Here is a 15,048-nt window from a genome sequence, read left to right on the forward strand (position 1 = left end):
GATACATAATGCTTTTTTTTGCAAACAGTAGTCAATTATATTCATTCTCTGGATCGGGTTGTATTAAATTTCTTTTTGTTAAGCAACACTTGCTAATACTGAGGACTTCTACAAGAAAAACTGACTCAGCGAGGATCATGGGAAGTATCCTTTTATGTTAAATTTTATTTGTATCTTTCACAAAAATACAGAAGCAAATCTGTCCACTTACTTTTCTACATATGGAGGCATTCTTTCATCATTGAAAGAAACAACACAACTTATTTATTCTGAAGCAAAAACAGTGGTGGTCCTTCAGATGACACAGTGGGGATGTGCTGCTGTTCTGCAGTACGTATGCACTGGTCACAGAGGAGTGGCTTCTGCTTTTATCCACACTGCACAAGGGTTTACCCCTCCTGCCACCAGCTCTTCAGAGGGCCCCTCTTGACTCAGAGCCTGGCTGCTCTCCCACTAGGCAACAGCAACACTGCCTGCCCTAGAGACTGCCCCTGCCTCTGACACAGACTTGGTGGATTTGCCATGAGGGGTTTCATGATCTGAGGACTAGAACAATTAGCTGGGGGGGCAGTGTATGCAGGTGACTCAGAACCCAGTGCTGGCTCCTACCTGAGAATTCCAAAGTCCAGGACACAGTTCCTCTCTCTATATAGTTCATCAGGAAATTGTATCACACACTTTCCTATGATCCATTTTCTCTGTCTTGCCACTTTAAAGCACTTAAATTGCTTAATGACTTTGGCTATGCACTAAGCATGAGGCCCAGCATTTGTCATTTAGCAGCCTTGCACATTCCGTTTATGCTACATGTCTTTAAATAATACATTTAAAAATTATTTCCTATATAAGACTTCGGGTATCCTGCACTGTTAGTGATGTGAGGAATTGTAGATCTCCTGCTTGTTAGTCCTTTATCAAGCTGCTTATCAGTGACATTCTGATAGTTCAACTGCATATCTGTAACAGTCAGACTTCTGCTCTCTAGGCCCACAAATCACTTCTTTAGCCTTAATTCTGAGGTCATGTTTCTCAGAAACAGTTTATTATCTAAATGTAATTTTAAGTATCTTGCACACAAACCATTTCAATAGCCTTATGTGTTCCCGGAGCAAAGGCTAAGGTTTGCTTTTGAATACTTAGATGAGGCTTAGACACAGATAACCACCAATCTCTATTCCAGTGGAGTTGATGAAGAGGGAACCTTTCTGAATCTGGATCTCTCTCCTGATCCCACAAGATTACAGGACATACAGGCAAGCTCTGACTTTGTTTCTCAGATCTCACTCCTACAAATAGTATTCTTCTTAGAGATGCGCTTTGGTACAATAATTAAAAATTATTTATCACTACCTCAGTTTAAGCTCTGTCTCCTGGCCAGATTGCTACAAGGAATGTTTATGTTAGAGGTGAGGTTTGTTTGTACTGAGATAACAGACTATGAATTAGAGGAGGAGAGACACAAACATGTCCTGTTCTACTATGAAGATGGTAAGCTCTGTGAAGAATTCTGGAATACTGCAGTGGGCATTAACCTTTCAAATTCATTCATCTAACTGGACCCCTTATGCACTTAAACAATTTTACGTGGTTGACTGACACATGTTGCTTATGGCTGCTTCCATGTAGAAACCCACCTGCTTTCCTTGCTTTCCATTTGGAAACTCACTTGCAACCCACCTGTTTGGCATGAAGGTTGAAAGCTGCTGGAGAGTTTTTGTATGCTAAATCTGTCTAACTAATAAATTTATCCAGCCATAGGAGGAGAACAATGGCTGAGCCCAAGCATGCCACTCAGCCTGACAAGCCCAAGGACACTGAAGAAGACATTTTACAAGCACACGTCACTGGAAATGACAGGCTATATGCTTAAATATAAACTCAAGGCCAGCAATACAATTTACATCAATACATTTCTAGCAACATCAGTCCAGTAACCCAAATTAAATACTATCAGTTCAAAAGACAATGGAAGCAAAAATTAGACAAATTTGAAAAGTCTGAGTAGCTGCAAGAATAAAAGCTGGAACTTTAATTTCGACTCTTACCTAAAACACATTGTCTACAAGAACCTACAAGAGGGGGAAAAAAAACCGAACCAGAAAACAAAAGAAGAGGAAAAAATCAAAAACAAAATGAAAAAAACCCAACGAAACAAAAAATTCCCAAAACCCAAAGCTTGCCAAAATACACTTAAAAGAGAAGAAAAAAGGGGTGAAAGGCTGAAGGGTTGAAAAGTGTCATTATTAGTGTTCATGAGGACATATTCAGCTTTTCTCTTGGTTTCTGTAATCAGGCAGTACCCATTGTAACTTCAGCATTCCTAGTCTGTAGGGCTGCAGAAAAATTAGAAAATAATATTTTAAATGACTCCGTATTTAGATAGTAGATAAATATGCATCACTTATCTGGATGTTCCCAAGTTTATCTTTCTAAAAAAAAGGTTATGCTGACCACTTTGAAGGTCTCAATGCTCAGACTCATCAGAAAAAAAAAAAAAAACAAAAAAACCTTGTTTCCAACTTTGCCTTTCCTAACTGTGGCCTGTCCTCCCTGTTTTCCATTCATGGCTATCCACCTGGCCTGAAATTCACAGATGCTGGAGACACTGAACTCTACTGGCCGTCATACTCACAAAAAAAAGGGGATCTATCTTTTGAAAAATTGGTTTCAATACAGAGGGGCAGCTGAAAGCCACTGGAGGTTGAACTTCTAATACATAAAACAGGAAGACATTTGCAGGAGGCTGTTGCCTACAAAAGTAGATTGACCTATTTCCGTTATATCCATGCAAAATTTATTGGAATTAATATGAGTCACTGAATGGATTTCACAGCATTTCTAAGAGAGATCTAAAGGAACAGCAGTACAAGTGAGTGTAATGGTCTGAAAAACTGAGGCTGTAGGGAACTGCCACTATGTAGCATCAACAACCATTAGATTAAATGACAGGATCAAAATACACACACCCCCTGAGGAAACAGTCCGCTTACATTTCTATTCACTAACGGAAGTTGTACCAACTACAATTCACATTGACAATCATACAAAAACTCAGCGTTAAACATTGTAAAATAAAGTACAAAAATATTTTGCAGTGTTGTGAATGTTTATTTTCTAACTAACTGGCTCATTATTTCCAAGCATTACATTCCCAGCATTGCCACAGTGGACACACAGCAATGCGTGTGGCCCAGGATCTGGACACGTCACTGACACCCAATGTAGAAATACAATAGCAGCATTTGTTTCCAGCCTTATCCTCCGAGCGTGGAGGAACAGCCCGCTGTGATTCGTGTGACGCTTTAGCGGGAGACAATGCCTTCCAGGAACGTCGCTGGGGGCCTGGCAGCGATCGCACACCTGACCGCTCCCGAGATCTCGGCGGGCCGCTGGGAAGAGCCGAGCCCGACTCCCGCCCCGCGGGCTTTCTGTGCCAAGGTGAGAACGCGTGTCTGTTTCCAGCGCGTTTAGCGCTGCAAAACTCGCCAGAGAGCTGAAAGGGCGCTTTACACGTTCATTTTGGAGGTCTGCCCGTCTAAACTCTCAATTCCGGCGCCGGGCTCCTCCGCCTGTCCCAGCGGCTCCGGCGGGACTCCGGCCGCGGCGGAACCCGGCCCGCGGGAGCCCTCCCGGCCGCGGCGGGCGCACGCCTGTCCTGCGGAGCGCTCTCGCGGAGCGGCGCTGCCGCCAGCCCGGCCCCACGGCGGCCCCGCGGGCGCGGAGGCGGCGCGCAGCCCCCGAGCAGCAGCGTTTGGGGTTCCCTCCCTTCAGCGCTCCCAAACTCCGTTCCAACGCGCTTATTTCCTCCTGCCTCCCAAGCCAGCTTCCTGCCCGCGCAGCCACCGCTTCTCCCCAGCATCCCGCCCGCCCCGCCGCGCCACGCCGCCGGTTCGCGGGCGGCCCGGGACGGTGGCGGCGGGGGCGGTGGGCGGCCCGCGGGCAGCCCCGATTGGCGCAGCCGGCGCACGTGGGGCCGCCCTCACGCCTCGGCGCTGGCAGCGCGGCCGCCGCCGCGGGGCACGGCAGGGCAGGGCGGGGGAGCGCACCGGGCTCCGCTCCGCGCGGGTCTCCGCGCACCGCACACGGCGCTGCGGCGGGGAGGGCAGAGAAGAGAAGAGAAAGGAGTCAAGCCGAGCCTGCGGAAAGGTGGGTGTGGAGGGGGGCCGGCGCCGCGCTGCGGGTCGCGGTGGCCGTGGGGTGGGCGATGTGCCCGTCGGCTCCCTCGGTGGCGCGCCGCGCTCGCCCCGTTGGGGCTGCCGGCTGCGCGGCGCCCGCGGGCGGAGCTCTCGGAGGGAGCGGGCCGGCGAGTTAGTGATCAACTCCGCGGCGGCGTCCCCCGCCCCGGCACAGCGCCGGGACCGCCTGGGCGCGCCGGGGGTGCCGGGCCGAGGCAGCCGGGCGTGCACCCCGGGGCGAGGCGGCCGTTCCGGGGGCCGCGGGGCTCCGCCGAGCACCGTCCGCGGCGCGGCTGGGGCGAGGCGGGCGGAGCGTCCGGCAGCGCAGCCCTTCAGCCCTCGCCGTCGGAGGCTGCGGGAGCGGGGCGGCCCGGCCCTGCAGCCCCGGCACGGGAGGCTGTGCTCCGACACCGGCCCCGAAGTCTGCCTGGAGCCGCTGCTGCAGCCCGGCGGTGGTCGGTCCCTGTCGACCGTCCTCGGGAGGCTCTGCGGGTGATGAAGAGCAGCACAGAACCAGCCAGTAAATGTTAAGCTGATGCACTCCTCCCCTTCCAAGACGATGTTTCAAGTGCAGCCTTGTCAGTCCAGTGGACCGACCACCACCATCTTCCCGCTTTCTGTTTGAGCCAGCTTTGCTAATGGAAAAAAGTAAAATTTACAGTAGGTGTAGTCTTTACCCACTTGTGATGGATAATCCACAGCTGATGAAATCTGAAGTTCAAGGAAATATTTACCATTATTTAGAGAAATGTGTTATTCTTTTTTCATCATATTTTGCCCCCTGTCAAACAGAGGAGCTTATGTTTAAGGAATTGCATCACTTTGCAAATCCCTCTATCTTTCTCTAAATATAAGCTGTCTTAGGATGTCTTCAACTTGGCTGTTTTCCTTTTGTGAGTCAGAGCTAGTGTTGCTGCTTTTCATTGCTTGAACGGGCTCCACAGACCCATGACACCTCTCTTCAGAGTTTTAAGAATTGTTGCTCATGTGATGGGGATCATCTGGCGACTCTGCTTAACGTTACTGAGGCAGACAGGACCTTTTCCAGCCTAAAATACTGGAAGAGGACGATAAGGTATCTTGATTTTCTTTTGATTATGACATCTAATCAGTGCTGCAGTGACTAACCGTAGGGGAGGTCTGTAACGTGTCATCTCTTGTAAGGGAGGAGTAAGCAGAGGGCAGGGAAGTTGTATCTTGCTGGTGATGCATTGTGTTAGCAACCCAGGGGTTTCTTTTTCACATCTATAGTTTCCAAGCACACTTTACCTCTGATTTTTTCTGTAATTCTAGTAAGTTTTTTTAATGAGGCTCTAAGAACTCAAAACATAACACAGAATACTTGTGGTAGTTTGAGTGCAAGTAATCATAATGGGGTGTTGGGCTTTGTTTTATTTTTTTTCCCCATGCTCTGTGAATAGGAATTTACAGCTTCTTGCCCTTAGGAAGAATGTCCCCCATGGGGCTGATCTTGCTCTGCTTGGTAAATACTTGAAAAGTCACTTTCAGTGAAATGTTTAAGGCCTTTCTGCTTGAGGAAATGCAGTAACATTGTAGTCATGCTACCTTAATTTCCCATCTATTACTGTTGATTTTTTTTAGGACTATTCCTTAAAAGTTGCATGGCACCTTTAAAAATACGCTGAGGTAAAACAGTGAAAATAAAATGTATTGTAACATTTTGAGTGTAGAGTGAAAGCACTATTTTGGAAGTTAGCCCAATCACCATTTTGTGATAGCTTCCTCAGGTGAAGGAATTTCCAGGTAGAAATAAAAGGTTGTGAAGAATTGTGCAATGGAAAGTAAGGGGTATCTTTCCCTTGAGTAAGTGTTTTCTTGGTGACTGAGATTTCTGTTAACTTGCACATGTTGATTTCTCATCTCTATTTCATTTATTCTCCAGTTTCTGAGTGTCTCCTAGACATGGTCTGGATAGGAACATGTAAAGTCAGGGAAGTGTGATGATAACATTGTGTTATGAGCTATAGAAAGGTCAAAGAGGTACTTTATGTTTTTTTTCCTTTGAGATTTGTGTTGAGATCACTTCAGTCCTGTGTGGATGTGGGATGTTTGGACAGTGAAAATAATATAATCCATTTATAAAGTCCTCAGTCTGAAGGTTTTTTTTTTTTTTTTGTACTAGTTGAATATTCTTTCTTTGTACTATTTAAGGTTTCTTTTACTAGAAGTTCACTTCTTAAGTAAGATAAATTCATCAATAGGTACTTCTTGTGTTTGTAATGTTGTTACTAGATTAAAGCATACATTTTTGAAAATTAAAAAAAAAATTTAAAAATGCAGCTTATAAGACTATATGGGATATCTTCTGTTTTATAATGAATAAAATTCTATGAAATGCCAGCTCTGCAAAATAGTAGCTGTTAGTTTCCTTTGGGGAGAAGCATGCTGTCTAAGTAATAGTGCATTTGTTCTTTCTTCTTTCATTGTAACTTAATGTCTATTTCCAGTGTCCAGCTGGTAAGCTAACATTGCCAAGGTTGTACAACAGTGTTTTAATCACAGGTGTTCGGATATTGTGGTGGTAAGACAAACTTGTCTTCTGGTTTTAACCAAGCAGGAAAAATGTGTGCAGAGAAAAATCAAGTCCTTCAGGGGAACACTTAATTTTCCTAGTTCTGGGTTGGTGATCTGGTGATGCTGGGGATTTGAAAAATGGATGAAATAAAAAGCCTTGACATTAATTTGTATTGTATCCAGACATGCCAGTGAATTCATTAGTACACTTTTGCATATGACTGCAGCAGTTAGTGCTGCTTTAACTGTATAGAAGCATGTTTATATTTAGGCTTTTGGTTTGCTTGTTTCTTGTTCTGAGTCAGGAAATGCAAACTAGGATGTATCTAGTATTTTATCAGTTCTAATAATCATTGTGTGTTTGTTTACGGTTTTTTGTTGTGTAGCATTCCTTGGTTATACAGATCTTTAATCTTATCCCCAACAAATTTCTTAAGCTTGGAGAAAAGGAGAAGAAAATAGTAATAGTAATTCAAAACAAAGAACTATCTTAACAAGAGAAGGGACTATTGGTTTTCCTGCCTAAATGATGTCATAGAACATTTAGGCTGTAGTGTGCAGGGAGAAAGTAGTTTTAGGGAAGTGGGAGGAAGGACATTGCCTCTTACTACTTTTTTTCCTCCTCTGGGTAACCTGCTATCACAGAAAGGAATGATGATTTTTCTTTCAAAAGCAAATGCATTTCTGAAGCTGTATATAGCAGAAATGGACTCATGAAATATATTCACTGGGTAAGTGAGGGCCAAAAAGATATCAGACCATTTAACAAAATCATTGAATTCAAACTCTTTCAAAATTGCCAGTATCCTCTTCCATCCTGAAAAATCTTTTCCCAGCAGTCCATTTTCTTTTGCAGTATACATTTGTTGGAGGCCCAGTTGGCTTCTGGCATGTGTTGTTCATTGTGGTGCTCTAGAGCTCATGGTTGGACATTAAGCTGCCTTTTTTTCCATATTAAGCTTAGGCAGACGTCCTCTTCACCTGAGGTTTTTGACACAGACAGTGCTGTGGGGCTTCTTTTTTTGTCATAAGTATAAAATATTCCTTTGTAAATGGGATTGCATGACTATGAGTTAGCCTGATACATTACATATTCCTTCTTTCCCTTTCATCATTTTTCTTTGCAGATAGTTTTGGGAAAGGATTCCTGCTGTGCTGAAGCGCTGCAGGTCTGGGAGCAGTTTGGACTGTAATGTTCCTGTGTTCTTTACAAGACGGCACTTCTATTGGATTTCTGGTGGTTGGAGGACCCAGGTTTCTCTATGTGTGTGTTGTTCAGTTTCAGACTTTTATATGTAGATAACAGTGCTAATCTACTGTCAACAGCCCCAAGGGGAAAAAAAGCAGACACTTCTGTAGCATTTTGATTTCCTCAGCGAAACAGGAGCATTGTGGGAGTTCAAGGTTGCTCAGTGGTGCACAATTCTTACCAGTGGCTGTGAATCCAAGTTACTGAAGGTTTTTACAGTCATGAACTGCAGATTAAAGTCCAGCACTAAAAGGTGAACTTGGGGGTTTTTTTGCCCTTTTAACTTGGTTCTAGTCTTGCTGTAGACATGAGAATGGTGCCAGCTCCAGGAATCTTTTTTTTTTTTTTCTGCCTTTACTGTCTTGTGTTGTTTTAAACTTCAGGCACTTTCACTTCATTATCTCTTCTTAGAGATTGCACGTGTTTTTTATATATGTGAAGTTTCTAAGTAGTGTGGGACACTGTGCAATTACAGACAGATCTGTTAATAATAGGGCAAACCTCCAGATTGTGTCTATCTGTATGAAACACTTAGTATGGAGAGACTTTGGAAAACAGGTTTCTGGGTAGGTTGAGTTTTTCTTGTCTGTGCATAAAACAGTGCAATTAAATGTATAACAGTAATAAATAAACTTGTTTTGGAGTAGATTTCAATATAAGAAATTAACATACTCCTACTTAAGCCATGGTTAAATTATTAAGATTCTGCTGCTGTGGAAACAATTCCTTTTTCTTGATGCATCACCATGAGATAAAACTGGAACTGTAACTTCTGTAGAATTTGGTGCTTGCCTGCAATTCATCTGCAAAAAAGAAATACTTATTTCTTCTTGCCAACTGTGCTGGCCAACAAGTTTTTTATCTACACATTTTGTTTTTGGGTCTCCTTTTCACAGGGATTCTGTGCTATGTTTGCAGGCTGTTTTAGAAAACACTCTTTGTATCTTGTGAATACTTGCTTGGAGAGCCAAAACAGTAATTCCTTAACTTTACTTATAGGTTTTCTTCAGGGTTGTTGAGGTGCAAAATTGAGATGCAGTCTAATATTTTTCCAACCTTTCCACTTGCTAGTGTATTTAGGAGGAGGGGAAGAGCAAACAACTGGCCATATGCAGTATACACTTGGAAAACTCCCTCTTGGTAATTAATAGAAATTCTAGGATGTTCATGAGCTTCCTCTTGAATTGTTTGCCTTTAATGGGCCATTATATGAGCATATCAACTTTCTCTATTCATTTAAAGCTACACAATGGTCAGTTCAACATTGTTAATCATATATGGAAAGAAAGAAGGAAAGAATATGATCAGTTATTGACACATTGGAATTACACAGTGAGTTCCTGTTAGTTAATTTATTTCCTTGAGCTTGTACAGCAGGTTCCTGACAATGTAATAAAGTGTCCAAGTGCTTTGATATACCCAGAGCTTAGTGACTAGTCTGTAAGCACCTCTGTGACTTACATATAAACATGGCAAATAGTTTTTTGAAGTGGCAGTTTGTTCAATCAACTCTACCCTCTAACAGCAAGCACTTGTCAGTCTGTGGGATGCCATGCTGGGGCCTTAGGCTTTCAGGCAGCGTGGGGAAAGGATGGGTGCTCAGAGATGTGCTCTGCTCACGTGTGCCAATGCAAAGGGGCTTCTTTCTGCCTTCCTGCTAGCCACCAGCTCCTTGCTGGTAGGCATCCACTGCAGGTGGGCTCTGCACCTGGGCCTTTGCCACGTTTTTCATTGCATGAAAGTTACAAGATTCAGAGGGACAAAAAAGTGTCTGGTGTCTTTCCACAGGAAAGGGCCAAAAAACTTGTATTCAGGTGCCCTTAGTGTCTTAAGGACACATTTAAAGGTGGGTGCTTAAACTCCAAATTTACAAGTTTTGTCATTTTAAAATCTAGATCCATGCTGAAGGGGTTGCCTTAAAGAAGCAGTCTGACTTTAAAAAACAAAAACCCCCCAGAAGATCACAGAACCGTAGAACAGCTGGGTTTGGATGGGACCTCTGGAAGTTTCTTTTTACAGTTTCATTATGCCACACTCTTTTAGGAGAAGAACTGTGTTAAGCTTAGCTTTTTTTGGACAGTGCTCTCAGGCCCATGGTGTGATTCTTGGGCTTGTCTGTGCAAGGCCAGGAGTTTGACTTCATGATCTTTGAGGGCCCAACTCATTCCAACTCAGGATGCTCCATGATTTGTTTTGCAAGACATAGAAAGGAAGTTGCAGCTTGTAAATACAAAGGTTCACTAGTATGAGGGGATATCAAACAACGATGACTGTTTTGTAAGCAGACAGCTGAGTGAAGTCGGAGGCACATTCACAGATGGAATGGAGTTGTTGGTTACTGGAAGTGAAATTTTCCTAACTTACATTTTTTTGAACCTTAAATGAGGACCTTTTAAGAATCATCTTACATTGTGCCCAAGCTATTAATTTTTGTCTCAATCAGTACAGAATTTCAGTTTCAGTATGAACGCACTTTCAATATGTTCTTTGAAAAAACATTATTCTTGACTGATTTTAGTAAAACTCACAACTTAAGAAAATTAATGTGTCAATTATTTATTTAAAACATTGGTTTTACTGTAGCCTGTGTGCATTTTCGGCTGTTCAGAAGTGACTGTCAGAGGAGCAAAGAATGATTCAACAGCATATGAGGTGCTGGATGCTTCCCACATCATTGGTAACGTATGATCTGTATTTGAAAAATGTAACCAAGACTGAATCTTTACATGTTTTCATGTTTCTTTTTCTGGGCAATTGACTAGTTTGGCTATAACATCAGACTGCATTTGCTCTAAGTTAGGGTATTTGGATCACTTTCAGTTTACCAGAGCCTGAAACATACATACCGTAATTCACAATGGAAGTGTTTGTTTGAAGATTCTGATTTAATTTAACTCCTGTGGAAGCTAAAGGCTGTAGCTGACTTCACTGGGACTTGAACAGAGCAGGTAGGCAAGCTTTGTCCCACAGAGTTTCTTTAATGTTTCTGTTTCCTGTGTATTTAGTAAGGCTTCAGATGTTCCTTAGTGTGTAACTATAGGGCTGGGTAATGTGTTCCATAGATGCTGAGATGCAGTTACAGTGTATAAACTATTGTTTAAATATCCAAATACAAGATTAAGTATTTGCCATAGGTGATCAGTTGTACCTTGCAGAGTTGTTAATTAGACACAGATTGTGTTTTTGACTGAGTCTGGGCTTAAAATGAGTCTCTTTTATGTCAGTTCTGCATTGACTTGTAAGTTAATGCTGTCTACTTAGGCACCTGATTGTCTTCTGACCTGAGGTGTCCACATTTCCTGTCAAGTCAGTGGAAGGAGCTGAAAGCCTTGGGGGCATGAATCACAGCATTGTAGTGTTTCACAAAATAGTAATGACATTACTTCAGTAAGCAGTATTAAAAAGCATGAACAGAAGAAATAGTTTTTATGTGCGTTGGGAGTAAGGCAATACAATTTTGTCACTGCTGTGTTAGCTGAAGGTAGCTGTGTCTGTTGGGTTCCACCTCATTTACACATCTTGACACGCCACTGTCCCTGTTCGCCCCAGTTTGCCAAGGTCATCCTGAATTGTGGGTGGTTCTTGTCCCCAGCCCAGGAAAGCAGATGCTTGGGGGTGTCTCTTGAGAACACTTTGGGAAGGTAAGCTAACTGATTATCTGTGAAATTTTCCAGGACTTAGGACCTCTAACTTACTTTAATGATTTGATGGGATCTGAAATATGGCATTTAGTGTCTTAAAAGTAAATTCCTTGTGTCCAACATGATATTTTAACTCAGAGCCCTTATCTGACCAAAGGCTAATGTGACAGCCTTTAAAGGATTAAGAAACCAGTGTGCCTATACCTCGATAAAGGAATTTAGTAGATAGGAGCCATGTATAGGGCACCTTCAGGTCTTTGTGAGATTACATAAAAGACTAGTTTCAGGTTCTGTTTGGTTGCTAAACAGTGTTTCATTTTAGGGGACAAGAAATCTGCAATTAAAAAATATTAGACTTCAGTAACTTCTAATTTTTTTAGGGGGCAAACATTATGCATTTCAACCTCCAAAAAAGGCAAATTCAAGGATAAGCTCTGTAAGCTAAGAAATTGGCTGGATTTAGTCATGTCATGTAAAACAACAGTGCATTAAACTGCCCGTCTTTTTCTTTCAGTGGTGTTTATTGTGAAAGATACAACAGTGTTTTGGAGTGGGAGTATAAGGGCTTATGATGGTTCCAGATGCCTGTGGGTCCAGTTCTACTCCTAGTTACTTCTGTATAAATCTTCTCATCATTCTTGTAGAAATGATTGCTTATTTGTGAGAGTGGGCAGGTCTGGGCTGAGGCAAGGCTTGATCCTGTTGTCCTTGGAGTGCAATAACAGTGCTTCTGCATTCCTCTTAAGGGGCTGATAAGACCACGTTTGTAACTCTGCTTTCTGTTCCTCTCCACTAGTTTATTAGGGAGCTGGTTTAGTTTTCTGGATGTTTGGGTAAAGAAAACTGAGAATTCTCCAGAAGTATCAGACACTTAATTTCATGTTTGTTCCCTGTGGAAACTTGTGAAGCAGGATATAGTCAAGATGCTGACATAGCTTGTGATTAGTTGCTTGTTTCAGACAGTAATAGCTGATGTCTTCAAATCTTAACTTGGTAATACTGACTGGTTTTGTGTGTGAAAGTAGGCTTGGTGTTAATTCTAAAGCTAAATGTGCAGTTTTGTTCTTGCTTTTTCTCTTCTATTTGGTTACAGTGGAAAGTGCAGGAATGGATTGTCTTTGACAGTAACCCAGGTACCACTTCGGGGTGCTAAGTGAGGCTTCCTTCCAGCTCTCTCTGAGCAGTGATTAAGCTGAAGAATTCATTTGTGCAGCTCTGTAACACTGACCTGATGGTCCCCTAAGTGCTTAGCAGATGCCAAACTCTCCCATACATTCATGAGCTGGGTGTGGTGACCCCTCATTTTCTGCAGAAGGAAATGATCGTAAATGAGTTGTTCAAGGTGATATCTGTAGTAAAACTGTGATAAGACATCTTTCTAGTTCTGTTTTTATAGATTATCAGTGTATCAGACTTTATCTTTTAAGCAATTCAGTAAGAAATTTGTAATCAACTCTGTGTGCATTTGAAGGCCTCTTAAAATTTGTGAATTCATCACATGGAGAATCTTGCCCAATATATAACAAAAACATCTTCCCTTTCCCACTTATAACAAACGTGTTACTTAGGTTTTTAGAGTAAAACAGGCAGTGATGTATATGGACTGTTTTTCTGTCTCTTTCATGGTGCATCTGTTGTGTCTTCCTCTGTGTCTGACATAGTTTGTGCATGTACCCCACACATAGTCTGTGCATGTCTGTGCACAGAAGGAAGTGAATTTTCACAGGTGGAGCAATAAAAGCCACCCTTGTGAAGGTATAGTGTCTGGATGTTTCGTAGGGAGCTGGTTTGATGGCTGTGAGCATTTTCTCACTTCCTGCTGGTGACAAAGCAGTAAATCCCAGGTTGTTTTTCTCTATGTTCCCCCCACTGTGTGGATTTATTTCATGTTCGTACAGCACAGGCTTATCTGAACTTCAGGATGTTCCCAGCTTTGACATGAGCGCTCATACTTACTTTTGCCTTTTCATTTAAACATTTCTCCTCCCTCCATTTTCAAAAGGGTGGCATGAGGTGAGGTTGACAATTGATGTCTGTTATGACTAAAAGGGAACCTTGCTTTTCTGATCGAGGGGTAAATACATAATTTAGCTTGCAGTAAGAGGAAAGTGCTTTTCATTTCACTCGGTGAGCTATGCTGAGGAGGGGTTGTCAGGGGTTCAGAAAAGTGGAATCCAGACTGTGATATACTGTATTGTAGTATGTTATGCTGAATAAAATTTCCTGAAAATAGAAAAGAGATATTAGAGGACTCCCAGGAAATGCAGCAATTCCCCTAGAAACATGTCTGAGATGGGAGGAAATGAGAGTTCAGCACCACTGAAACACAGAGAGGTGCAATGAGTTGTCTTCTGAGGTGTGGGAGCTATGGGAGGTATTTATCTGATTAATGAACCAGTAGCACTGGTTCAGCTGGCTTCCATGGATGAGGATTATTCCTGTAACATGGTCTCAGCTGTGTCTAATCTCCTTCTAATGTCACTCTTCGTTTTCTGCCTTTATAATTTTGTCTGTTTTTTCTTCATTTCTCACTATTTTTTATCTTAGCATCCTTTGTACATTATTTTAATCATGGGACTGTTCTCTTTCAAACCTCATTTAGCAGTCCCTAGGGATTTCTTAAGGGCCTTAATAGGTGTGTATTTCCCTGTCATGTGTCAGTTTAAACATTAACTTTGGCATCTTTAGTCAAAGAATGTTGACTAGAGATTGATTTCCTCTATTTATAGGTGAGTTCTCACCTTTCTTCATGTTCTTACTTCTTCATTTAAATAATTACCCTTTTTCTAGTTTATCTTAGAAACAAGGTAACTTTGGGAAGAGTAAGATGTGACCCACATGACTGGAAAAGGGGAAGAATTTTGCCCATCTTGAAAAGGGATAGAAAGGAGGATCCTGAAAGCTACCAACTTGCCAACCTCACCTCTGTGCCTGAGGAGGTCATGGAACAGATGCTCCTAGAAGCCATGCTAGGGCACATTGAGGACAGGCAGGTGACTTGAGATAGCCAGCATGACTTCACCCAGGGCAGTCCTGCCTGATCAAGTGGCCTTCTATGTTGGAGTGACTCCATCAGTGGACAAGGGAAGCTATAGATGTCATTTATCTGGACCTTGGACATGGTCCTTCCCAACATCCGTCTCTTTAAACTGGAGAGAGAAGGATTTGCTGGGTGGACTGTTAAATGGATAAGAAATTGGTTGGATGATCACATCCAGAGGGCAGTAGTCAACTGCTCAGGGACAAGGGACATCAGTGACAAGTGGTGTTCCCTAGGGATCTGTAAAGTGTGTTTTATAGTATATTCTTCGTTGATATAGACAGGGATTGAGTGTGCCCTCAGCAAGTTTGCAGGTGACACCAGGCTGAGTGATGTGGTTGACACACCTGAAGGATGGGATGCCATGTAGAGCGACCTGAACAACCTCAGGAACTGTGCCCATGGGAA

The 15,048-nt window shown here is 42.8% G+C and overlaps 1 protein-coding gene across 3 annotated transcripts in view; it reads left to right on the forward strand.

Annotated features, from left to right (window-relative positions):
* Nucleotides 1-3,261: 3,261 nt before the first annotated feature.
* Nucleotides 3,262-15,048, forward strand: part of STXBP6 (syntaxin binding protein 6) — a 98,494-nt gene continuing 86,707 nt past the window's right edge. For 2 of the 3 annotated variants that reach the window (XM_005479875.4, XM_074542762.1), the window contains exon 1: nucleotides 4,002-4,146. The gene's annotated coding sequence lies outside the window, so the exon portion shown is untranslated. Of the gene's footprint in view, nucleotides 3,439-4,001; nucleotides 4,147-15,048 lie in introns of those variants that run through there. The other variant, XM_074542760.1, reaches the window with a different exon arrangement.

Source organism: Zonotrichia albicollis, chromosome 6 (assembly GCF_047830755.1).
Source record: "Zonotrichia albicollis isolate bZonAlb1 chromosome 6, bZonAlb1.hap1, whole genome shotgun sequence".
Taxonomy (NCBI): Eukaryota; Metazoa; Chordata; class Aves; order Passeriformes; family Passerellidae; genus Zonotrichia; species Zonotrichia albicollis.